At 38.2% G+C, this 25,477-nt stretch overlaps 1 protein-coding gene across 6 annotated transcripts in view; it reads left to right on the top strand.

Moving 5' to 3' along the window:
* Positions 1-456: 456 nt before the first annotated feature.
* The window catches only part of GREB1L (GREB1 like retinoic acid receptor coactivator), a 274,898-nt gene continuing 249,877 nt past the window's right edge, over positions 457-25,477 (top strand). For all 6 annotated transcript variants that reach the window (XM_067015553.1, XM_067015558.1, XM_067015556.1 and 3 more), the window contains exon 1: positions 457-713. The gene's annotated coding sequence lies outside the window, so the exon portion shown is untranslated. The remainder of the gene's footprint in view (positions 714-25,477) is intronic.

The following is a 25,477-nucleotide window of genomic DNA, read 5'->3' as shown; positions in this document are numbered from 1 at the left end:
CCCACCATCGCCCAGACCGAGTTCACGCTTAGGGCCCTATCGGCGCAGTCCAGAGGACAGAGAAAGCAATCTCGCAACGAGGCGAGAGCACTCTGTGAATGAAGGTGGAGTCGGCGAAAAAATCATTTTTCTTCTTGGCTGCGCGCGTCAGCCGCCCCGGGGGGCAGGCCTCCTTCCCAGAAGACCCCCTCCACACACCCGCGCCCTCCACGCCCCTCAGTGGCCACACGCATCACTGGTGCCGCGGAGTTTGGAAATGGAGGCGCGAGCACACTGGGCTGCGGGCTCCACACCGGGTGGGGGCGTTCCCCGAGGGTGAGCTGGGAACAGTGCGCCCACTCCACTCCCGGAGGGCCAGGGTGCCCTGAAGGGCCCTCGCGAGCGCCGAGGCGGCGGAAGGCCGAGAGGCGGGGCGGGGGGGAGGGGGCGCGGGGGTCCCCGCCGCGGAGCTTCTGGGGAAGCAGGAGGGGCAGCACCTGAGGAATCCGCCTCCGGCCGCGGCGGCCGCCGCCTCGCTCCGCCCCGGGGAACTGAGCGCGCGGCCAGCTTGCCTGCCAGAGAGACGCCAGCCACCGGCGGCGCTAGCACCTCGGAGGAGGGCGGCGGAGCAAGCGGAGCGCGGCGCTGCGACCTGGACTGGGGGTGGGGAGACGAGCCCCGCCGAGGCGAGGGCCACCCCCCGGTCCTCTGCCCTCGCGCGCTGCCAGGGCCAGGTGAGCGGCTGCGGGAACTCTGGGCGCGGGGAGGCGGGGAGGTGAGAGGTCGCCCGCCGGGCGCGAGTGCACGCCTCTGCCCGGCAGGGGCTGCCCTTTGGCGGGCTGTGGACACACTGCCTGTGTGGGGAGGCGCAGCGGCTGACTTTTTTCTGGAGGAATCGGAAGGCGGAGCGGGGGTGTGAGCGCCGGTGCGTTTGTGTGGCGAGGGCGGGCGCCTGTGCCAGCCCCGGACCCGAACCCTCGCGTCAGCCGCCTGAGGAGACCCAGCCGGTGCGGTCCGCGCCCGGAGGCCAAAGGCCTGTCACCCCGGCTCTCGGCGCCGCCTTTGTGGCGGGAGCGAGGGAGCTCGAGAGGGGGCTGAGGGAGGCAGCGGCGCGGCGGGGAGCGCCCGGGACCGGCTCCCCCAGCCCGAGGGCTGCTGAGGGGGGTGGCCCGGGCGGGGGACGGTGGGTAGGGAGGCGCGGAGGTGACGCGGGAGGATGGAGAGAGCTCAGAGGGGCAAAGTTGAGAGCGTCCAGCGGTGGATGGGCGTTCGCTCAGGGTCCCTGGGCTGCTTTGCTCCACACCAAATGTCACTTGGTCACGAGCGCGCGCGCGTGTCTTCCGGCCATCATTTCTCTTTTTCGTGAGTGAGTGAGGACGACCACTCTTGTGCTGAATGAGACACAAAGGGTTGTGTTGACAGCTGACCCTGACACGAGTAGACAGCGAGGTGCGGTGTCTGCCCCGGCCGGGGAGGGTGATGAGGAGGCGGTTTGTTAAAGTTAATCAATTCCCTCAGTCCCTCTTCCGAGCTCCGTGAAAAGAAGCGAGGGGTACAGATGCAGTTCGCGGGGCTTCTCAGTTAAACGGAGCCCAAGTCGGGTCCAGAACCCGATTCATCTTCTCGGGGACAGATGCTGCCTCCCGCGGAGGCGACGGACCCCGGATCCCGGAGAAACTCCTCGATCCTCTCCTTTTCTCAAGGAACGTGACTGTTTCAAGGTCCTTATCCCCACCGCGGCCTTCCGTCTCCTGTTGAGAGGATAGAAACCACATTTTAATTTCTGTTTTTCACCCCTTAAGAGTCCGCTCCACCTCGCCCTTGAGGTGGGAAAACCCGCTTAAGTCTCATGTTAAAATCTAGCCATTAAAATATGGGGAAGAGCTTGTCCGAAAAAGGTTTTTGAATTAAATGTCCACCTTAGAAACCTCTCTTTCCTCTGAACATTTAAAAAAAAACAACTTTAAATCCTGGAATTCTCTTTGAGTTTTGTGACTGTGTTGCTGCTTCCTTTTCTTTCGGAATATTTCTATGTAGTTTTACAAATTGCAATACTGAAAACTTAAAATGAAGAAAAGATTTAAATTGTTTTATTAAAAATAGTACTAGGATTATGTGCATATAGGCACGTGTTTAAAGGGCAAGTTTTAATTAATGAATATCTGAAAGTTACATGCATAGGGTAGAAATTGCAAAAGCAGTGTAAAGTACGCCCTCTGTCTCAGAGACTCGTACTCCCAATGCCCTAGTCCTCCTCCCCAGAGGCAACCACTCTCCTCAATTGTATATCCTTCCATAAGCCTTCTATTAGAATGGAATTACATTGTGGAAATAGAGGATGAAGGGAACTGAATATATAAGACTGAACTGTGTCTCAGTGGTGATGGCTCTTAATTTAATATCCACTCCTGGGCTTCCCTGGTGGCGCAGTGGTTGAGAATCCGCCTGCCGAGGCAGGGACACGGGTTCGTGCCCCGGTCCGGGAAGATCCCACATGTCGCGGAGCGGCTGGGCCCGTGATCCATGGCCGCTGAGCCTGCGCGTCCGGAGCCTGTGCTCCGCAACGGGAGAGGCCACAACAGTGAGAGCCCCGCGTACCACACACACACACACACACACACACACACACACACACACATCCACTCCTGATGATATTAGATCCTTTTATTTAGCCTAAGGCACTTATCAGAGTGCTTAAAATCTTAGAACAAGTATTCAGTGCAAAGCAGAACTATTAAACTGTTATCTCCCCGCTCCCTCCATCACCAGTTTCTCTACACTTGGTTTTTTATAACCTTTGTTGGATTTTCCTTCCATTTTGGAGCTCTTTAGGAAGTAGAGAATGAGAACTGTAGTTTATTCTATCCAGTGCAGTGCACATCTGAAGACATTGAAAGGATATATGAATACTCCCATTGACATGAGATAATATAAAAATTTCAATGGTATGGGAGAAATACGAAGGCCAAGTTTAAGACATTTGGTCACATCTCTTAGTTCCAGGCCTGAATTTGCCATAAACTAGCTAAACGAAGTAACTTTCTAGGAAATGCTTTTGTTTCCTACCCCAGTTAAATAAAGGAATTGAACCATGTGGCTTGAGTGTCCTTCCAACTCCAAAATCCTGTGATTTTTGGTAAAATGGTAGTTCTGTAGGTGGCCTAAGACTGGCTAAGGGTAAACCAGTTGGATGTGTGGGTATTAGACAGTGGAGTGACAAAAAAAACCCCAAATCCTAAATGGTAGATTCATAAAGAGGAAGTCAGAGATGTTTAAACAACATTTCTGCTCTTATGAGATTGATATCGTTGGAGAACAGCTACTTTACTTTCCCACGAAATGTCTGTTTATGTTACTGATAGAGGCCAAACCCTGAATGGCCCTCTGTGCATCACCTTGTATGGCTAAGGAGAGTGAATTTTCTTCACAGCTCACGGTGCCATTTTTAGGGAAATTATTCTTACCAAACTCTTACTTTTCTTTTTGGTAATGTGGAAATAAAGTTCATTGACCTACTTCAAAGGGACTTTACATAATTTAATTAGTGATTCTACAAGTATTTAGAATATGAATAATCCTTATAGCTAAGCTATTTTAGTTACTTTATAAGTATTCACTTAGAGTTCATGTTCTTAGCAGGAAACTTTTCTAATCTCTAAAACACCTGAAACTAATGATTCCTGGATGGGTGCAGAGAGCTGAGGAATTATGAAAGTAAAAAGAATTAGGTGATTTTAATCACTATATATGATCTCAGTTAAGGGATTTCAAACGTACACCATAAGTGGTGGTTACAAAAATCATTCACGTTAAATAAGGAGATCTCATACTTTGAAGATTCTGAGTCAATAATAAAGAATATTATGTAATTAGTTTGAATGTCAGTAATATAAATAAATTATAATGGAGTTTTAGGAATTGTTTGATTGGAGTGATAAGAATATGAACTAGAATGGTAGATTTGTAAGGGTGCTTAGAGAAATCTTGATTGACAAAACTAACAAAAACAAAAGAAAATTAAGTACTAGTACTAGTAATGAAGTTCTTCTAAAATGGAATAGTTTTTTTTTTTTTTTGCAGCTTCCTTCCCACCCTTACCCTATGAATATGTATTTTTACAGATGTCATATCATATTGCAGGCACATTTTTACTCTGATTTTTTAATAAACATTTTTCTATAATTTACTTTCTATTGTTTGCAATTCGTTTATTGTATCATGATTTACTTAGCTCTTTATTTTATGATTTTCCAGTTTTTAAAAAAACTATAATGGCCACCCACATGAATGTGACTTTCTTATTCTTCTTCTTTAAAATTAAAAATAAAAAACAAACTTAGAATTATTTCCCTAGAGAGGCAGTATAGGTGAGCTCTAAAATTAAAGGTTCAGTGTCCAAACATAGGTCCATCACTTATGGGTAATATTGGGCAAGTAACTTATTTTCTTAGAGCTTTCTAATCTGTAAAGTGGGTATAGTAATAGGTCTCTACAAGGTTAAGATAAAAAGCAGTAATGCATGAAAACACATGTAAAATGTTAGCTCTGTTTTTAATTAGGAAATTTTTGTAATTTCCAAATTACTTTCCAGGAGGATTACATAAATTATACACAACAACAATGCGTGTGCTTATGTAATTTTATTTATGTAATTTTAAGCATTTATATTATCGTGACTAATTTGATCAGTGTAATCCCTTTGTTTTGATTTGTATTTCTTTGGTCTTGTGCAAAGTGAGAGGTAGTTTTCTCAGCAGTATTGCTACAGTTTTCTACTTGGAGTGGTGGAAATTTCATCACCTCAGTCATTTTGAACTAGACTATAAGACAGACAGATAGGACAGGTCAGTTACAACACTAATGAGTGAACCAAATTTTCCAATAGGTTCTTTCAGATTAGTTGTAGTTTTTTTGTATTCTCAGCCGATGGTAGTTTTTATTCATTATTATTATTTTTAATCTTAAAAATATAGCTGTTAAAATTAATAAATAATGTTATATATCAATTCTATTTAAGCAAAAATGAAATCTCTTTTTTCCCTTGAAGGGCTGATTTATAATTAGCATTATTATGATCCAATTTATTGGATTTTTGCTAGGAATGCTTCCTAAAACTTGGGGGAAAAAAATCAGAGAAAGTTTCATGATCGCTAATCATGTTATCTTTTGGCTACCAATGGATAATGAAGTTATATCCTCTAACTTGAGTTCTTATACAGTCAAGGTAATTTAGACTACACAAGAGCATGCTCTTGTAAGTTCTGGAGTTCCAGCAGCCCTGATATTTCTGGCAAACACACACCCAATGTGGATAACAGCAGCTCTTTGTGCTCCTGAGCCCCAGGAGGGCTTCCTATTGTGTACTCTTCCTTCCCTCCCATTCTTGACTGACTGGTGATAGCAACTCCTCCAAGTCCAGATGTGAAGCTCCCACAGGGACGCCTCTCTTCTACCCAGCTCTGTATTTATCTCCACCACCCACCCCTTCAGTGCCTTTGCTTTTGTCCTATGACATAGAGAATTCACTCTCTTTGCAAGGTTGTGGTTTCAGATTTTATTTTTAATTTATTGCTATGCTTTATGAGTGTCTTCAACAGTCCCTACAGTGGAAACTATAGGCACAATTAGCATAGATTAACACATAATCAGCACTGGATAAATGTTGCTCTGAACCATATCTTGTATGGTCTTCTCTGTTCCTGGTTATGGTTCTATTTTTAAGGTAAAAATAAAAAGCAAGCTCTGGTTGTGTGCGGGTTTACTGTTTGCCTATATTACCAAGGTTAGGAATTAGGAAACATACTTGTTATGGCCCTTTTAACTTTTTCTGTGTTTAGAGGAGATTCTTAACTCTTGTGCCTTTCTTTTCTTCTGTAAAATGGGATTAACAATTAAAGTACTGCTCTAATTATCAACCTTCTGCACAGAACTGTTGTGAAGATAAAATGAAATAATAAATGTGGACATGTTTTAGAAAAAAAAAGGATGCACAAATTCATACAGTGTTGTCATAATTACACATTATCACTACACTTCCAGGAGTGTCCACATCTTTGAGAAAGCCTCATCTCAATGTGGAGCTGCACTGGGAGCTTGGGGTTAGATGAAAATTCTTGGGGCCCAATCCAAACCCTGAGGGTGGGGCCTGTTCTGTCTTTTTTTTTTTTTTTTTTTTTTTGCGGTACACGGGCCTCTCACTGTTGTGGCCTCTCCCGTTGCGGAGCACAGGCTCCTGACGCGCAGGCTCAGCGGTCACGGCTCACGGGCCCAGCCGCTCCGTGGCACGTAGGATCCTCCCGGACCAGGGCACGAACCTGTGTCCCCTGCATTGGCAGGCAGACTCTCAACCACAGCTCCACCAGGGAAGGTCCTGTTCTGTCTTTTAACAGCCCTTCTGATGCTGAACCACTGCTCTAAAGAGTAGTTAAATATTAGTTAATTAGCTAGTTAAATATTAGTTATAAGATAATCCAGAGATATCATAACATCACTTTTGAGTGCTAAGTATGAAATGAAAGTTAGCTATTTTCATTAGCTGCCGTTTGCCTTTTAACCTCAGAATTTAATTCAGAGCAGGAATTGTAAACTCAGGTGCTTTTAGAGGCCAAGCAGGTAATCTGAGTGAAGCAGGACACCTGTAAAATAATAGGGATGATAAGGCCTGGTGGGCAAGAAAGTCTGAAGGTGGCATGATTTCTAAGACTGCACTGATTTTTGCCCTGTGTGTCACTGTTACCAGATCATTTGATTTTTCAAGTGGGACTGGAAATTCATATTTTTGTATGAATTTAATGTGGTAATCAATTTTAAAGAAAACATATGGACCCAACAAAACAAATCTGGAAGCTAGATAATTTCCAACTTCTCAATTAATTAACATGGGTGAAAATATTTTCATTTGAATGAATATGATGATAGAAAAAAGTACCCTGTTCAACATTATTAATAAAGAAATGCACATAAAAACCCCACAGACATATTTCAACTTTCAGATTATAAAGATTTAGATCAATAATATCTAACATTGGCAATGGGTAAAGAAACTTATTGTTATACACTATAAAACGAAGGCAAATATTACAGCTTTTTTGGAGAGCAATTTGGCATCATGTATCAAGATTTAAAATGTCTGTAATGGGACTTCCCTGGTGATCCAGTGGTTAAGACTTCCCCTTCCAATGCAGGGGGTGCGAGTTCGATCGCTGGTTGGGGAGCTAAAATGCCACATGCCTTGGGGCCAAAAAACCAAAACATAAAACAGAAGCAATATTGTAACAAATTCAATAAAGACTTTAAAAAAAAGGAGGCTTGACAAGCTGTTAAAAAAAATTAAAAAATAAAAATAAATGTCTGTACCTACCCTGTCCAATATGGTAGTCCCTTGCAATGTGTGGCTATTTAAATTTAAATTAATTAACATTATATAAAACTAAAGATTCGGTTTCTCAGTTGCACTATTCACATTTCAAGTACTCAATAGTTGCATGTGGCTGGTGCCTACTATATTGGACTGTGATGATATGGAACATTTCCTTCATTGGAGAAAGTTCTTATGGACAGCACTGGTCTAAACTCTGACTCAGAAATTTCCCTTCTAGGAATTTGTTAGAAAGAAATAACTAAAGAAATGCAGATAGTAAAAACATCACCTGAAACATTATTTATAAGAGTAAAAAATTAGAAACAAACTAAACATCATGTTTTTACTAAAAATTAGGTTGCAGTAAATATCCATGATATATTGTTATGTGAAAATATCCCTGTTGTAGAATGATTTTATTTATTTGGGTAGATAGCTTAGGTACATAGAGATTAGGGGAACAAATTTTCTCTTCCCACAAATGATTGTAGGTATAACAAAACTTTCCCTTTCTAGCCTAGAGCTCTTGTCATGTAGTAGACTAGGCTGACTTTCACTAAAGAACAAGCAGAGGCACTTGACAATTTGCAAAACTGCATCAGTATTACCTGGGTTCCTGTGAGAAATTCAGGGTCTCAGACCCCATTCCAAGCCTCCTGAATCAGAATGCCTGGTGGGGCCCAGCGATCTGTGTAGTAACAAGCTTTCCACTTCCTGCCTGTAAATGCCTCCTGTCATTGAATCTCTCAAGCTTTATTTGTTTTATCTTGGCCAAGTGAGATCTCCTTGAACTCTATCCAGGCACCATTCTAGGTGCTTCAGAGGCTGCAGTGAAGAAGACTAACAAACATCCCTGTCATTATGGGAATCAAACAATAAGCAAAGGAAAAACTGAGTAAAATGTTATATTTTAGGTAGTGAGAAGTGTTAGGGAGGAAACTGAAGCAGAAAGGGGACTTAGAAAGTGAGACGGGAGTTGAGATTCTCTTCAGGGTGTCACTGAGAAGTGACACCTAAGTGAGGACCTGAAGGCTGTGAGGGACTGAACCATTGGAAGTTTAGAGGCAGAGCATTCTTGGCAGTCATGAGAGGGGTAACTAGGAGGCCACTGCTGCTGAAGAGGAGAGGCTAGTGAGGGGAGTGAGGGGGGATTAGGTCAGAGCTGTAATCTAGATCTTCTGACTTCAAAATTCTTTGTTCTCTCTAGTGTACCACACTCCTCGAATTCTTTGGTTAATCAGTTTGTAAAGAGATCAGACATCCTTAAATTCACTGTTTTTCAGTGTGATCTGTCAACACCTGCCTTATTCGCCTGGGGTGCTTGTTAAATGTGGATTATTTGTCTCGACCTTCTGAATTAGAGTTTCTGGGGTGGGACCCTGGAATGTGCATTTTAGTGATCTTCCCAGGTAGTTTTTATGGACACAGAAGTCTTAGAACCACACCTCACATTTATCATTCTGTAAGTTTAGTGTTTTGTTTTTTTGTGGTACGCGGGGCTCTCACTGCTGTGGCCTCTCCCGTTGCGGAGCACAGGCTACGGACGCGCAGGCTCAGCGGCCATGGCTCATGGGCCCAGGCGCTCCGCGGCATGTGGGATCTTCCCGGACCGGGGCACGAACCCGTGTCCGCTGCATCGGCAGGCGGATTCCCAACCACTGCGCCACCAGGGAAGCCCTGTAAGTTTAGTTTTTGTAGAGGAGGTGTGCCTAAAATTCTCACCACTGCCTGTGGAGGTCATAATGAGAAGATGTAATTGATATAGTGTCTCATTTACTTCCTGCATTTTAATTTTATTATTATTATTATTTTTTCGGTATGTGGGCCTCTCACTGCTGTGGCCTCCCCCATTGCGGAGCACAGGCTCCGAACGCGCAGGCTCAGCGGCCATGGCTCACGGACCTAGCCGCTTCGCGGCATGTGGGATCTTCCCGGACCGGGGCACGAACCCGTGTCCCCTGCATCGGCAGGCGGACTCTCAACCACTGCGCCACCAGGGAAGCCCCTTCCTGCATTTTTAAACAGATTAAATCAACACTACTTATAGTAAGTTTATGTGTATATCTCTGTTGGAGTATTCAGCAACTGTACGATTATTGTCATAATTCTTACCCACATCAGAGGATGGGGGAACCTTTTCACTTGAGGGTTCTGTCACCCCCTCATCCAATCTGTTCTGCTTTTTGGAAAGGGCGAATTTAAATTTAATTGATTCTTAAATTCATATTTTCTGTTTTTCTTCTTTTCCATTCTCTTTCTCTCTTTCTCTCTGGTCCCTCCTCTCTCTCTCTCTCTTCCTCTTGTTTCTTTTCTTCTTCCTCTTCCCTTTGTCTTGAAATCTAACCATCCTAAATTAAACACCATTAATGATTTGGTTGCCATTATTTTATGCATTTTCATGCATATTTATATATATTTACCAGCACAAACAACTTTACATGATAGGGTCATATATTTTTTAAAAAATTGTAGTCACGTCTTTTAAAAAATTCAGGAAGCCTAAATTCCCTCTTTACCCTCCCTTTTCACCTCAACAGTGTGACCAATCTGCTGTTTATTTTGTTAAAACTTTTTCCATGATCATGTAACCTAATAAACCTGTATATCTTCAACATCTTATATATACTGTCATATTTCATATATATAATTTATTTTTTCACTTAATAATAAAACACAGGGATACCTCTAAGTGAAATGGTATAGCTCTTATTTATTCTTTTAAATGACTACATAATATTCTGTGGTATACATATTCCACAACCAACCATTAACTTTACTGAAGGATATTCATTTTAACTAAAGAAACTAGAGCTGTATACTAAATGTGAGGCATATCTGATTATATAATTTAAAAGCATTTTTGTAAAGCAAAAAAGAACTGAAAAGTACTACAGACAAATGATAGATTGGAAAAAAAATCTTTACATATGCAGGCAAAAGATTAGCATCTGTGGTATATAAGGAACTCTTCACAAAATGATAATGAAAATATTTTCTAAAACATAATTTTAAAATTGTTTACAAATGATATGCCTAGGTCATTCACAGAAGCACAATTCCAAATGATCAATAAATATGAAAAATGCTTAGCCTTGTCAGTTGTTTGGAAATGCAAGTTAAAAATAATAGTAAGCTACACTTGACACCTACTTGATATTAATGCAGAACTTTAGTCCACACTGAAATTTCCAGAATTAGTTTCTTTATTCACTGAAAATCTATGCAGAAACTTTTTTCTGGAAAGTTATATAAAAGCTATAAAACATAATTATTTTCCAGGTTTTCTCGTTTGCTTAGAGAATTTGAGGGGAGATTGACTTTTATTCCCTTTTAGACTCAACTCTTAGCACAGGGAGCGAGAAAAGAGCTTACAAAACTGAAGTTTGATATCAATTGTAGGACTTTTAAAAAAATTCCACAGGGTTTTCTTCCATTTGAAGACAGAAGTTGTTGGATTTTAGAGCCATAGGTCAATCTTAAGAGGAAAACAGGGCCACAGGGTTTTACTTGACTTCCCAAGGTCACCTGGCTATACCTGCATTCTTTCTGGTTTACTGTCCTGTTCCTGAGTATCTTTTCATGCCTTTAATTGCAGCTAATGCACATTTCAAAAATTTTTCCATGGGCTTCCCTGGTGGCGCAGTGGTTGAGAGTCTGCCTGCCGATGCAGGGGATATGGGGTCGTGCCCCGGTCCGGGAGGATCCCACATGCCGTGGAGCGGCTGGGCCCGTGAGCCATGGCAGCTGAGCCTGCGCGTCCGGAGCCTATGCTCCGCAACGGGAGAGGCCACAGCAGTGAGAGGTCCGCGTACCGCAAAAAAAAGAAAAAAAAAAAGAAAACAAAAATTTTTCCATTTTCAAGAAAGTATTGAATGTACAGTATTTAGATAAATTCAATTGTTTAGATTTTAAGTAGAAATAATAACATGTGAGAATAATTTTAAAAATCAGCAAAGACACACATCATTTACAATCCTACTGCCCTTACAAAATGAACTGCTTCCCCAGTTTTACCTCAAGTACTAAACTATATTCATTAATGATTTTGCAAATGGGAAGAGTTCACTAATATTTCCAAAATCTTTTGGTAACTTTGATTCAGACCTTTTACACTGGTCTGCCTGACCCTGTCTTTCCTTTCTTCTGACCTGTTTTTCACGCATGTCATTTTTTTTTTTTTTTTTTTTTTTTTTTTCTTTTTTTGCGGTATGCGGGCCTCTCACTGTTGTGGCCTCTCCCGTTGCGGAGCACAGGCTCCGGACGCGCAGGCTCAGCGGCCATGGCTCACGGGCCTAGCCGCTCCGCGGCATGTGGGATCTTCCCGGACCAGGGCACGAACCCGTGTCTCCTGCATCGGCAGGCGGACTCTCAACCACTGCGCCACCAGGGAAGCCCCACACGCATGTCATTTTTAAGCCTTGAACATTATTTCATATGCGTCTCAACCTTGATCAAATGCCTTCAGTGGCTTCCAGTTGCCTACCTTAGCATTTCCCAGAGGCTGTCACCCTAAGCACTAGTATTCCAGTCTAATGCTGTCAGCTGCATGGAACTGAACAAACAGCTAAAGATGTTAAACAGTAGTTAATTCCTTATATCCCCAAAATATATGGGGAGGGGGAGGGGAGGGCAATTCTTGGGTTAATTCAGGTGCTTGATGATGTCGTCAAGGACCCAAGTTCTTTCATTCTCTGCCATCCTTAATTTGTTGGTGCTTGTCTTCCATCTTGTCCTTGCATTATACCAAGGTGTCAGCGGCACACTCAAGCCTCACACAGCTCTGACTGGAGTCAGAAAAAGTTCTGTGTCTTCAAGCTAAATACTTTTTAAAGAGTTTACCCACATACATAGCTGTCCCAAATCCCATTGGTTAGAATTTATCACGTGCTCATGTGTAAGCCAGTCGCTGACAAGGAAAATAGAAATACCATGACTGGTGTAGAATAATCAAGATTCACCCCAGAGCCTGAGGAAAGGTCCACTCTCTGAGATGAGCATGTAAAACCTGGGGGTTGTTAATATTGAAGAAGATCAGGAGATGGTTCGATTAGACAACTAGCAGTGCATGCCATGAAATCCAATTTCTTCAGTTCCCTTCAAGGCTCTTTATAATCTGACCTAATGATAATCTAATTTAAAACCTCTATTTTAGGCAAGCCAATCAGTTGTCTTTCTTGTCTTTCTCATGTGCATTCCTACCTATGGCTTGGCTCATGCTTCTCTTAGAAATCTCTTCCTATTCCCCAGAGCTGGCTGTGACTATTTAAATTAAAATTAGTTAAAGTTAAATAAAATGAAAAATTCAGTTCTTGAGACATACTAATTGCATTTCAGGAGCTTAATGGCCACATGTGGCTAGTGGCTATTGTATTGGATAGCACAGGTATAGAATATTTCCACCACTGCAGAAAGTTCTGTTGGACAACACTACTCTAGAGATTCTTGCAAATCATACCTATTATTTAAACAGTGTTTGCCAAACTATAGGCCACCTATATCAGAATCAGCTAGAGATGTTTTTTTTTCTCCCAATTTTATTGAGCTGTAATTGACACACAGCACTGTATAGTTTAAGGTGTACAGTATAATGATTTGACTTATATATATCATGAAATGATTACCACAGAAAGTTTAGGGGACATCCGTCATCTCATATAGATACAAAATTAAAGAAAAATTTTTTTCCTTGTGATGAGAATTCTTAGGATTTACTTTCTTAAGAACTTTCATAACATATAGAAATGTTAATTATATTTATCATGTTGTACATCATATCCTTAGTACTTCTTTGTCTTATAACTGGAAGTTAGTACCTTTTGACTGCCTTCATCCAATTCCCCCTCCCCTCTCCTTCACACCTCTGGTAACCACAAATCTGATCTCTTTTTCTGAGTTTATTTGTTGGTTTGTTTCTGAAGTATAATTGACCTGTAACACTATGTTAGTTCCTGTTATAGAACACAGTGATTCGATATTTCTATACATTTCAAAATGATCACCACAATAAATCTTGTTACCCTCAGTCACTATATAAAGATATTATATAATTATCGACTATATTCCCAACACTGTACATTTCATATTTGTGATTCATTTATTTTGCACCTGGAAGTTTATGCCTCTTAATCTCCCTCACTTATTTCTCTCCTCCCCCCACCCTCCTTAGGCAACCTCTTGTTTGTTCTCTGTATTTATGAGTCTTTCTGTTTTGCTACGTTTGTTCATTTGTTTTGTTTTTTATATTCCACATATAAGTGAAATCATACAGTTTTGTCTTTCTCTGTTTGACTTTTTTCACTTAATGTAGTACCCTCTTCATCCATCCATGTTTGCAGATAGCAAAATTTCATTCTTTTTTATGTCAGAGTAATGTTCCATTATATATATATATATATATATATATATATATATATATATAATCTCCCACATCTTCTTTATCCATTCTTCTGTTGATGTATGCTTAGATTGCTTCCATATCTTGGATGTTGCAAATAATGCTGTAGTGAACATAAATGTGCATGTATCTTTTTCAATTAGTGTTTTTGTTTTCTTCAGAAAAATACCCAGAAGTGGAATTGCTGGATTGTATGGTAGCTCTATTTTTAGTTTTTTGAGGAATCTCTGTACTGTTTTACATAGTGGCTGCACCAACTTACATTCCCACAAGCATTGTACAAGGAAGGGTTCTCTTTTCTCCACATGCTCCCCCCACATTTGTTATTTGTGGTCTTTTTTGATGATAGCCATCCTAACTGGTGTGATGTAATATCTCATTTTGGTTTTGATTTCCATTTCCCTGATGATTAGTGATGTTTAGCATCTTTTCATGTGCCTGTTGGACATCTGTAAGTCTTCTTTGGAAAAATGTCTATTCAGACCCTCTGCCCATTTTAAAATCAGGTTGTTTTTTTTTTTTTTATAATGTTGAGTTGTATGAGTTCTTTGTATATTTTGGGTATTAACTACTTATTGGATACATGAAAATGCTGTTTAAATGCATCTGCATTTAAGCTCTAAGTGTTGGCCCCAAGCCACTTTTATGCCCAAAAAAGTTGAAGAACCACTATGAGGTCTATTTATTAGTTTATTTATTAGTTTATTATTTAAGTCTATTTATTAGTTTATTTCCTTTATGGAAATATACTAAATATTGGAGTTATTAATTTTCTTCTACTCTAAACTTCTATAGCATTTGTTTATGTATCACATTTTTAGATTTTCATTATAAATATTTATAATCTCTCTTCCAGAAAGCATTTTTTTTCTGAAAGTTAGACTGTAAGCCCCTTGAGAGGAGGTACAATGGCATTCTCCAAAGTGTCTAATACAATGTTGGTACATAGTAATACAAAGTATTGACTGATTAATTACATTCTACAGAATTTACCTTGTACAGTCTATATTTAGTTGGTAATTCTTTGAAAAGTCATAATACTGTCTGCAGTATTGGTGATAGAAGACGGATGATGGTAAGGGTATTTCCACAGTATTTTTCCTCAATTTCGTTTGTTAGAAATAAACCTGAAAATTTTCTGGTTAGATTTTTAACAAATATTATATGATGATGTTCCCTATAAGGTTTGGATTTGCAGCATTTTTTAAAATGGCTATTTTAAAAGTGCTCTGATCCCTTGGTTCTCTTGTGGAACATAAGCTAATCAAACCTCCAGATCCACAGCTGATAGAGAAACTTCCTGTTGCAACTGAACTCCCCATGTGGATCAGGGTTCACCTCCTATCTAGAGAATCCAGTAACTGTTCTCCTCTACTTTGATTGTTTAATAATCACTCGAGAATTGTTGGAGCAGGAGGTTAAGGTCTTGGTATATTAGAGAATGACTAGACCTGTATCTTCACAAGTTGCAGCACAGTGAAGGATCAAGTTAGACTAATAATATAACTAATATTAGTAATAGTAATACTACTAGTAATGGTAGCCATGAGCAGCAGCATCTTATTTAGGACTAATGTAAGGAATGTTTCTCTTATATTCTCTTGTGCATAATTTCACAGATTGTATCATTCTATGGGTTGACATGAAAACAAACAACAGCATTTTCTGGTAGGCTCATTACCTTGTAATACAAAATAAATCTAATTTATTTTTTAAGAAATAAAATCTTTACTGAAAAAATAACTATTTTCCACTGAGACTCTTGATATATTTTTGATGCTAAGACAGTTGACTTATAATTGGATTCCAAAACAGTCACATTTCTGAGATAATGGATCAATACACCAAGCAGGATGCCTAGTACAAAATCGTCCCTCAGGAAATGTCAGTTCTTTTTCCTCACCAGACTTGCTGAATGACAGGCCTCAGACTTCATCAGAGAGTAGCAATTAGCATTAAATGTTTTGCCTCCCAACTAATATTACTGAGTTCTTCTTTTTCTAGAAAAGTTAGACCATGTAAAAATCACCTTTCTCCCCCTCATTCATATAAATGGAATAATCTAATATTAAGGGTAATATTTTCATAGTATTTTGGTCAGAAGATGTATAGGAGCTGTTTGATATTGATAGGTATTAAATGTACAATCTAAAGCTAAAGCTAAAGATCTTTCAGAGTCTGAAAGTGTAGTGTCTGGGTTATGGTATTTCACATATTCTAAATGTTTGAGGTTTTTTGCCATCATAAAGACTCATGAGTCAGTGGTATGCCTTATCTTAACTTCTGCCTCCAGGACAGGAAATGTGACAGAACAGTGTAATACATCCCATAGTTATGTATCTGGAACATCAGAGAGAAAATATGTGTGTATGTCAGAGAATATGTGTAGGCACAAAACATAACCTTTACTAAAAAACAACCATAAAGGTCTTTATGACCCATATATTCTTCTCTGCTTAGTCCTTTTCTGCTATTTAATAATTTAATTTATAGCAGGAACTAATAATTTAACCCAATAAATTAATAAAAATTAATGTATACTACATCAGGCGTTGTACACATATTATTTCTAATCTTCACAACAGCCTTGTAAAGTATGCATCACGATCCTCATTTTTATAGCTAAGAAAACCAAACCTCTGAAAGGTTTAAGTAAATTTCATAAGCTCCCATAGGTAGTAAGTAGAAAAGTCAGAATTCAAACCTATGGGCTGGCTAATTCCAAACCTTTGTTCTTTCCTCTGTGTCACATTCTTGGGTACCCGTCTTGTGACTCAACTAGAAGGTGAGATCTAGATATCAGGAATTGTATGTTACGGAAAATGTTGCTGCCCTTGCTGAAGGTGGCATACCTAGGTGCTAAGGGGCATATTAACTCTTTCAGGCCACTAAGGGAACATTTAGTACCTAATTTTTGAGAAACAGACTGTACCAAGGCTGTATCTTGGTTGGTAAGGAGTGTAATGGAGGTCAAGTCTTACTCACCAAACTTGAATGAAATCTCTATGACTGGAAGTGCTTTGTTTCTTTTGCTCACTACTATATCTCCACACCTAGAACAAACACATAGTTGCCCGTCAATAAATATTTGTCAACAAATGAATGAATGTCCTCTGTAGGGACCTGTTAGCTTTCTTCTATGGCTGTGGAATCCATCCTTAACCTGAGCCAAGCTTCTTTCATATCTAAGCCACTGACTCCAGTGGAGCTGGGAGAAGGGAGGGCAAATGGAACAACATAAGCTTATCACCTCTACTGGAAATACCAAGATGAGTCCCAGGCCCTTCAGAAGCTATTAACATTATCTTTTGCATAAGGGATGCTAATAAGAAAAAATAAATCCAAAACAATACTGTGGCAGAGATGAAAGGAAATGCATTTTATTTCTCTTCTTTTTGAGTTTTACAAAATGATGATGTCTTTGTAATCCTTCATGCATGTTCAGTTTATCATCAGATTTACTTATTTACAAATTTACAGACATAATTTAGGTAATATGGGCTTTACATTTGTCAATAAATATCCTATTTAATAAAAAATAATTGAAAGCCATATGTTTCCAGGATAATACTGCATAGTGGAAGAGAACCATGGAGTTGGTAGTCTGGAAAAAGTGTTTTGGAAAATGGGACAAATTTTTTTGTACAGTTTAAATATTACAATTCATTTTGCTCATTTGATTTTAAATTGATAAGTCTTCCACAATCAAAATAGCATGTACTTATTTTAGATACCGTTACATGGGAGATTACAAGATAGCTGTATGGTGTTTACCCTTGGGAAGCTAAAGTTCATGTATTGCAAACAGACACCATAATTCTGTCTTAGAGTAAAGTTTGTGTTTAACCTGTACTGATTTTTTTTTAAGGCTTTGAAGTAATAATTGGCAGCAGCAGTTGTAATATCAAACTGCCTCTCAGTTTTCATTTGGATAAAAAGTAATTACTGCATCAAATACATTTGTTACTTCCTTAGAAATGATTTTTTTCTTCACAGTTTTCCTACTGAGCTAGAAGTTTATATCCAGTGGGGATAAAAGAATTCTCCATTGGGCAGGAAATTAACAATAAAAGTCAACTTAATAAGTCTTTATCCAGTACTTATAGTTGGAATGGTGCCTTGGAGAGAGAGAAAGGAAAATAAAGAACTATCCCTGACCTTGGGGAAGCCTACAGTCTAGTTAAGACAGTTATGTGACTTGTGGTTTGGTAGATTTAGATCTAATTTTGTTTAAACTATGTTTCTCAAATCATAACTCATATAGTAAAATATTTATACAACATAATATGTAAGCATGTTATTTATTCTGTTGCTAAATAGCAAAATTACAAAAAGAATTCAGTTGAAAAAAAAATTTTAAAAATTTAAAAAAAAGAATTCAGTTGAACTGATATCTAGTGGAAATTTAGTGTCCACTTCATTTTTTAAACTAGAAGACATTTTAAACTTTGTTCATGAGGCACATGTAAAATTTGAAACAGTGCTGGTGATGTTAAGGAAATCCTGGTATGAGCCTTAAGTTTGTTAGTAAAACTTCATGACATTAAGTATTCAACTAATATCCTTTTTTTTTCTTTTTTTGGTAGAACATAAATTAATTTTATTAAATAAGCTCCTTTTGACATGTTCTTTGTATAGTAAATATAAGGTATGAGAAATTATCATTGAGAGAGAAAATGAGTGAAAGCTTATTTTGACCTTCAGTCTATGTTTAAAGCACATTTACAGTCATACAATTAATACACTACTATTTTACTAATGCATATATAGATTATATTGAGAAATAATAAACATTTAAAGCATCAATCATAAAGCATTTTCTTATAAATACAATTCACTCTTTAGAAATTTGGTTTCTTGTCAATTTTTCATCAGTGAAAGCTATACACACTCTAATTTGGCCCTTGATATATGTTTTTTATTATGTACAGTAATAAAAAAATAAGACTAATCAGTGCCATATTTATTATAAATATGTTGTCTTTTTACAAGTTTTCTTTGAATTGAATGTAATTAAATTTTCTACCTGATTTGTGGGCCACCAGCAAAAGGAAGATATACGTTAAGGAAAGAAAAAAAAAGACTTAAAGGATAACTGGAACTTAGTACTTACACATTAATATTTTAGCTTTAAACTCTATTACTCCTTTATATTAGTGCTTATTAAAGAACAAGAGCATAATTTAGTCTGTTGAATTCTAACATATTACATTTATTGTTGTTGATATAGTTTTTGTTTTTACCTTATTTAAAAGTTAGCTTTCCAGAAACTTATGTGCATAAGACGTCTGTTCAGAGTCGACTTTTGTTGGTAGAATTCTGTTTTGAACTGTTGAGGTACTTTTCCCTTAACTCTTATATTAGATTAAAGCATTAGCATATAAATCCTATTGCAATGATGTATAAATAAAGCTGACTGATTAAAAATAGTTGTAAGTCACAATTTTCTCTCTCCTAAGAACAAGAGATTTAAGTCTTTGAGAACACTCATGTGTGTGGGATGGTTATGATAGATAGTCCAGCTGTCTTTGTGTGTGTTTCATTTAAATGTAAATTTATCTTAGAGATTCTAAAGATGAGCCCAGAAGGTAGAGAATTTTAATTTGAATAGTCATTTACTTCTTTTTTCATGAATACTGAAATAAATTCCTATTTTACACTAAAGAAAAAGAACTTGTTAAACAGATAGTACTCAGCTACCTTATTTTAAAGCTTCTTAATGGATTATTAATTTTTCTCATTAGCAGTTTTTCTAATATGATATAATCCTATTAAAAGAAAATAAATTTATATGCTGTAGAAGCACATATAACAATAGTTCAACAATTTCCAGTATGATGTTGAGTACTATTTTGTGTACAAATAGTAGAAATATACTTCAAATAAATCTGAGATGTTAAAAACAAACTATTGAAGTTAGCAGAAGCACACTGACGTATGTATCACACACATACATAACCCACCAATCTATATACAGTGCTATGTATATATTTAGACTATATTTTTAACCACTGCTAAAAACTTAGTGTGATACTTAAATTTTAACTCAACTTTCAGGAACAATTTCTGAGGACAAGTTTTTGAAAAAGTTTCCACTTACCACTATTCCCTTTAAGACAGAAGTTCAAGATTTGAAGCTCTGTTATTTGGCTTCATTTTACACCCACTTGCGGGCGTTGTGTAAGCTACCATGAATGCTCTCTTAATGGAGGTTATTTGTGCTCACTTTTTCAACTTCCCTACAATAAAACAGGCCATTTGTGTGAGTTGCTGTTGACTGCATATTTTGAAGTCAATTTTTTCTTTAGCCATTGCGTTACCAGCCTGTGATTATCTTGTGTAAAAAAAGCAAACAAATAGACAAAAAAACTCTTTGATCTACCCTAACCTTTCTATATGTAAATTTTGTAAAGAATGGCACTGTAGCATACCAATAAAATGTACTCATTGACATTTCCAAATTAACATCAAAGGATGATAAAGTTTAATAAAGGAATTGCTATTTGTTGGTTGATAAAATTTACTTAGGTCACATAAATGTAACTACTCCCCAAGAAACCACTATAGTCATGGGTTCTCTTCAAAGAAAAGATCTTTGTTTAATCTAAATATCTTTCTTTTACACAATTAGGAAATGTAAAGGAGTGTTTTCTGAGTATTTTAATTGAGAGATACTGAATTTTTATTTATGCCATTTTTTAATATGTATGTTTCCATAGAGTGCTTGCAAATTTTAAGACATAATTCTGCATGTTTTGCTTTAATTAATAGTTGCTCTTTAGAATTTAAAACTGAGTTTTACAGTACCCAGTAGGGGTGTGAAATGTGTATTTACAACAGTATCCTAACTTACAGATTCTGCGATACGAGGTCAGACACATTGGTTTATAATCAAAATCAGTGATTACTTTTGTTGGTAGTTTGTCATTGGTAAAAAGTGTTCCTCGGTTAAAATCCACAAGACTCTGCAAGGTGATGGCCCAGTGGTCAACCTGTAGAAAATGAGTGTGATAAATCAGTTTTCTCTGTGTTCATTTCTATTTTGTGTCATGGTTTGAGAAAAAACAGTAGATGAGAACAAATCAGTGTGAATATTTAAAATCATCCTGCCTGGTAAAACTCCATGCCATGCCTAAGAAACAAGAATTGGGTTTTCAGAGGTTATTTTCCTTTCAATAACTGCTGCATAGTACCTCTTTTAACTTTTTATAAGGACATTCAGTTTCAGTAAATTAGGTGGTGTTGAGGTGGGGGGTGGTATGGATAATTGTAAGAGGTTTATACCTTACACTCAGGGTTATTACTTGGTAACCAAAAATGCTGTCTGAATTTATTTCTGTAGTGCCAGGGAGGGTGGGGGATGGAGAGAATGAAACTTGAATCAGTGACCATCTGGCCCAGATTTGGCTGATTTCCTGTTCACTGCCCTTTGTTTTGGCTAGACAATGGATTGTTCCTTTTTCAGATAAGAACGCTGTTTGATGACTTTGTGCTGAATCAGCAGGTTTGGTTTGGGATTTCAAGCATAGACTCACATTGAGGGGATTTCTGTTGTTCTGACAGCACTAACTTTTTATTTATTATAAAAATATTCTTAAGGTTCTTTTCTATAAGTTTAATAAAGCAGTGGCATTGCAGACAAGTCAAATAAAATAATTGGGAATGTAGCTTTCTGGTTATATAGTACCCATCTCAAAGATTGAAATTTTCCTTGTCCTTAGTTTCCCAAATTAATCTCTCCCTGATTGTGATTTTTGATGAATCTTTATATAGTCTCTCTTCTCTGTGTCTGAACTTGAATTTTCCACTTGAACCTTTGATGATTTAAATTTAATGTCCTAAATCTAGGCTAGGCTTTTATGATGTGGTTATGTAAATGGTTAAGTTTTCTGTGGCATCTGTTGCCATATATCTGCAAATTACATCTTAGGGTGTTAGAGCTATTTTCCTTACTTTAAATGCTATAAAATCATCACAAGACTGTTAAAAAAAATGGTTACTGACTAGAAGCAGGGTCCTTTGTTGCCCAGCATTATAAGTAAGCCAACCATCAGCTATTGTAGGTTATCTCAGAAGCAACAGAGATCACAGTATGGTTAAATGTCACTTTTCCAGAAAACAAGAGGAAATTTCAATGCTACCATTTTGCTGTGTGGCCAAGAAATACAAAAATACTCATTTTTAACTTCTGAAGTTTTAAGAGAGTGTTGGCAGAGTTTAAGTCAAACTTTTAGTTTAACTCCTCTCTTTATCTCAGAAGCAACAGAGATCACAGTGTGGTTAAATGTCACTTTTCCAGAAGACAAGAGGAAATTTCAATGCTACCATTTTGCTGTGTGGCCAAGAAATACAATAATACTCATTTTTAACTTCTGAAGTTTTAAGAAATTGTTGGCAGAGTTTAAGTCAAACTTTTAGTTTAACTCCTCTCTTTACAGCTGAATTTCCATCAAGCAATCTAATACAGAATTTTCTCCAGACAACTTTTTTCTGAAACCACTTACAACTTTTAAAATCAAGCACCTGACCAAAAGGAAATCTGATCTGCTTTGAGATCTAATCTGTAATTCTTTTGTGTAGATAAAGGAATGTTCTTTAGGTAGAATCAAGGGGACTGATCATAAGAAAAAAGCTTTTTAATAGTTAGTTCCGCTGGGATCTAATTATGTAGCAGATGGGACCACACAGCACAGTGCACTGTCATTTGATGTGATTAATTTTAGGTCCGCTTGCAGTGAAAGTGAATAACAACAAATGGCACATAATCTTAGTTTACATCCATATGGGTCACTGTCTATTCATATATGTTGCTCCTGTTCTCTTTTAGATCTCTTTAATCAACTGCTTGCTCTATTTGATGCTAATAGGGCCTCAGAATTGCTTGTTTGGTGTAAAAGCATGGGTGGTTTGGAATAGAGAATGTTATGGATGTTAACTGGAATGGAATATTCAGATTTAGAGAACTGGTTAGTTAAATCGTAGAATAGGCAGAATTTAAAAGCTATAGTGAGAATACCGCCAAGACAAGTTCTACTTAATTTGCCCCCCCCCGCTTTATCAGAGACTAGTTCAGGGAACTAGTTCCAGGTAGAGGGGAAGGTCTTATCCTTTTCTCCCCCTCCCCCTTCCTGTTCACCCTTTACCCCCCAACCTCTGACTCTCCTCCAAATCTCACTGAGGACTTATAGTCTCCACAGAGGCTTGGTTGCAGATGCCTGGAAAGTTTACACTGCAGAGAGTTGTTTTGTTTGGCATAGCTAATCAGGAACCAGGCTGGAATTGCTCATAGCTGTCATTCAGGTTTTGTTTCAAAGTCCAAGGACCTGCTGGGAAAAACAAAAAGCTAATGAAAGCTGACTGTATTTAGGCCTCAAATCTGCGGAATCTGAAATGATGTCCTGACAGTGTATTCTTATTCTTCCACATTCTTGCCGTTACTAAGGTAACATTTTTAGAGGCTTTCCATCTTCATTGTCAAGTATTTGCTACACGTATTGTTGTTTTTCAGATTAGAGCAATTCAGATTATCTTCTTTCGAGATGAAGGAAAAGAGAAAAATAATGGAAATAAAACGTCTGAATCAATTTCACTGAATGCTAGTAAGATCATTCTTTTTTTCTCAACACCTTAAAAATTTTAGATTCATAACACACATTAAAATTTAGGACAAAATCAATTTCCCCAGCTTGTAAGTGCTGTGTCCGTGTGAAAATTCCATTTCTGTAATGTAAAATGGTAAATATTCATATAATCACTAACAAATACATTTTTATGAGGAAAAGATATATATATGAAATACTCTGTCTTTAAGATCTTATTTCTTGAATAATAAACCAAGTTATATGAAACACTGATGTGCTTGCATTCTACTAACACACACCTGTAAATGGGAAAATTAAGTAACATGAGAAGATAGACTTTGATGAAAATATTTGCCCCCCCAATCGATCTTTTAATATTTGTTTTCACGGGATATTTTGCCTTGGTGGATTAGCACTCCTATATATGAAAATGCTATTGTTTTTATAGTCAGGAGACCATTTGGGGCACATATTACCTGTGGTGTGGTAAGTGATAAACAAGGTAATTTCTTAGAGGCAAGGTGTTCTTTGGATTTGCTTTAGATTTGAGAATCCCCAGGGATGTACCTCAGTAGTGTTACAGCCTTTATGAATCTTCTTGTCAAGATATTTATTCATTGAAAGATGACAGTTTGTTTTTTTACAGGCTTATTAAATATCTTCAAGTACTCTTTCCCTGTGGCACTAATTATAATATTGAAATGATCTAGTTTTAGTACTGATTGAATCATGGCCCTCATTAGGTGTTTGTTTTTTTTTTTTAATACAGCAGGTTCTTTCTCATTAGGTATTGACACAATAGAAATCTAAATTCATGGAGATAGATCTAGCTTAATTTTCTTCTGAGAAATACAAGAGAGTGGGCAGCTGGCCAAATGGAGAACCAGAAAGGGTCTGGAAGAGAACTGTTCAATGTGTGTCAGGAGGCCCTCATTTTAATTTCTGTATCTTTGTTCATGCTGGTTTCCCAGCTTGGAATTTTATCTTCTTTTCTCCCCACCAATCTAAATCCTCCATTTCTCAGGGTCCAGCTCAGGTCCTTCTTCATCCACTAAGCGCTCGTCCACTTCTGTTACTGTCCAGAGCATGAGAGAGACCGTATTCTTAGCTGATCACAGTCTCTAAAGAATTGTGTTTGGATATGGTTTCTGCATTTTTAGGAGGAGAGTGATCAGGATGAGGGAGTTATGGGGGGAAATGACATAAAAGGAATAGACAGTTTGAAATGGGCAAGTTTATTTCAAGAAGATTTAGAAACAAGATAGCTGTCTTCAAGGGCTGACATATGCATCTCAAGTTAGATTTGCTCTAATTACCTTTAAAACTGTGGTTTGCAAATTTTGCTCTGCAGAGCTGCAGGCATTCTGTGGTGTGCCTTGGGCTGCAGTGGGGGAGTGGCAGAGAGGAGATGGGGGCCCAAGTGGACATGCTGAGGGGCCCCTGCAGCTCCCAACAGAAGAATTCTACTTTTAACTGCTTTATATATTGAGCTTGTGTCTACTATTTCTTTTAAAGGCACATTGCACTGGTTAAAAAAAAATAAAGTTTTGAAAAGCTTTACTGTATAGATGAGAGTTTTGGTTCAATGTAGGATAAAATGTTTCAGCAATAAGAGGCTTCAAAAAATGAAATATACTGCTTTTGTGAAATGTGAGTTCCATGTTAAGTTAGATGTTTAATGGCTCTGACAAGGATGATGGAAGATTTCTGCTTATGGGGAGAAGTTGTGTTGGATCCTTCCTAGGTTTCCTACAGTTCTAAGATTGTGTGGTTGATTTCTTCTTTTATTGTCAGTATCAGATGATTTGGCACTTAGCTGTTCTCAATTGGTTATTTGGGTAAACCCCACCTCCGCATTAAATCATGAGGCTCCAGAGGGTAGGAACAATGTCTTCACTGCTTTTGGATTCTTCAGATCCCAGCATAGATGTAGGGGCTCAGTAAATACCTGTTGATACAAGAAATAACTGCAAGAAACATATGCTTGATTGCCTTATGACCTCTTCAAATTATAAAGGGTGATAAGGGAAGGTATTTGAAGGGTTTTTTGGGGTTTTTTAAAAACTATTGCTTTCTGCCCTCTAGGAATAGTAGAAATGACAAAGGAGATTTAAGATAATAATTTATATATATATATATTTTTGGCAGGAGGCCAGAATACTA

Source organism: Kogia breviceps, chromosome 15, assembly GCF_026419965.1.
Source record: "Kogia breviceps isolate mKogBre1 chromosome 15, mKogBre1 haplotype 1, whole genome shotgun sequence".
Taxonomy (NCBI): domain Eukaryota; kingdom Metazoa; phylum Chordata; class Mammalia; order Artiodactyla; family Physeteridae; genus Kogia; species Kogia breviceps.
The sequence above is the reverse complement of the archived record's forward strand: the minus strand, read 5'-3'. Positions and strand labels throughout refer to the sequence as shown.